The sequence below is a fragment of the Hippichthys cyanospilos genome, chromosome 6, assembly GCF_059441005.1.
Source record: "Hippichthys cyanospilos isolate Australia breed blue-spotted pipefish chromosome 6, RoL_Hcya_1.0, whole genome shotgun sequence".
NCBI classification, from domain to species: domain Eukaryota; kingdom Metazoa; phylum Chordata; class Actinopteri; order Syngnathiformes; family Syngnathidae; genus Hippichthys; species Hippichthys cyanospilos.
This window is the reverse complement of record NC_142374.1, coordinates 21605625-21607696: the sequence shown is the minus strand read 5'-3', so window position 1 is coordinate 21607696 and position 2072 is coordinate 21605625.

Here is a 2072-nt window from a genome sequence, read left to right as displayed (position 1 = left end):
GCTATGATGTACGTAAAATAAGGATACAATTGTGTATTTTTGGGGGGTGAAAAGTCTTTCAAGATTTAAGTTATAATAGATGGAATTGTTTTGACCGGCGCCATTAGCACGGCAGGAAGTAGTTGTATTAATTTTAGTCGTTTTAATTAAAATCTGGATTTTGTTTTTTTTTAATCACACACCTTTAGCATTTACTTAATACCTCCTGAGAAGTTATTCATTTCATATTCACTCTACGGTAAGGAGTTACAATAACAATGAAGCAATATGTTGCATCATGTTTCAATTAATTTGCCCTTTATTTGAAAAGCTTATTAATTTGTTTTTGGGCTCTAAGCTTTGAAAAGCCTATTATTTTGTTTTTGGGCTCTATCTTTTGACTCATTGAAGCTACTGTACCATACTAAATCCTAATGTGCTCAGCAGAGGACATCCCGGACTTTGCTTTTTCTGAGACGCAATCGTGGACACAAATGAATGAGCTGGATCTTATTCATTTGGTCGGCCCTGACACTAATTGTCTTTTTGCACTAGCATTCAAGTTTTGAGATAAATCACGCTACTCATGTCCAAATTTAAATTGTGTTCAAAATGAGCATGTCAACATCACCATGTAAAACTGCAGTTTTATCATCTCATTCGCTATGATGGTGACAGTATAGGTAAAAAAAAAAAAAGGTTATTTATTTCCTATGAGATTTTGGGGAGGGGAAAGGAAACAAAAACAGTAAGTAGCTTTTGAAGTGTATTAAAATAAATGCGTCAGGGCCATTTATATGTCAGTGGAGTCTCTTTGGACGGCCGGCGTGGGACTCATCAACTTGTTTTTATAATTCAATACTGTACTGTATTTACAAAGGGGAAAACAAAGTTTTTGGGTACATTAAGCGCCTTTTAATAACTTTGACCCGCATAAGAGGGGCGTCCTTGTTAGTTATCCGAGAGCAAAGCGTCTTGTTATAAAATTGCAGCGTTGACTTGGATGTGAGGAGCCGAAAAGCGGGGCGGCACCGAGCCTGTCATCTCCCCCTTGAATCTCTTCCAACATAAAAGAAAGCTTTAAGTCTGACTAGATCTGCAAGATGGAAGACAACTTCTTTTAAAAGGACGTCAAACGGGATGACAGCGGAGAGTAAACAGCCCAAAATAAAACGCTACGCAAAAAAAAAAGACAATATTGTCAATCTGTCTGAAGGGGTAGCCAGGAGGTGCCTTTAAATGGCGTTTAAGACACTTGTTATTCTGATGCTGCTGACAAGAAAATGCGGCGATGTCTCATTTGGACGTCGCCGTGTGGACGCTAACAAACAAAACACCCGCGTTTGTTCCGCTTGTCCGTCTCAATTTGTTCTGCTCTCAAGCCACAACTGATGGCGACTGCGCCCTTGAGTCTGATGGAGCTTATTGACATTTTAACTTCCACTTAGCGGCTGCCATATTAACGCATTCACCGCCATTGGCGGCCAGGGGCGTGTCCAGAAAATTTTCTATTTAAAGGCGTGCATCATTCTTTCCAGACAGCTTTCCGGGGGTAAACGTACTCCCATTTCATAGTCAATATAACATAACCAAGCAATAGGCTGCTTCAAGTTCCCACTAATTTGCTCTTAATTTGAAAAACAAGTGAAAAAAAAACATTAAAATAGATTTGCTGATACTGTACCTTCTCAATTTGTTACAATCCCCCCAGGGGCATGTGTACCCCCATTTGAGAACCAGTGTTTTATGGTATTGGGTACTGGTTCAGGCTACCAGTACCAGGAACCGATACTTGTAATAAGTCCTCCTCGGTAATAGCAATCATTGCATCATTATCACCAATTGAATAATGTTTGGTAAATAAATGTTCTTCCATATTAACTGATGATTCATTTGTCTTTATTTCGGTATTAGGCCTAAAAAAAACTAAAGTATATTGAATCTGGTATTGTTTTTGGAATAGATTAATAAATCCCTTGTGTTTTTAATAAAATAATTGCATACTGAATTGTAATAGCGATAGATGAAAAAATACTTTTTGATTATTATTTACCGGTAATATAGATCAGCCCTACATTTAAATTCCATTTTGT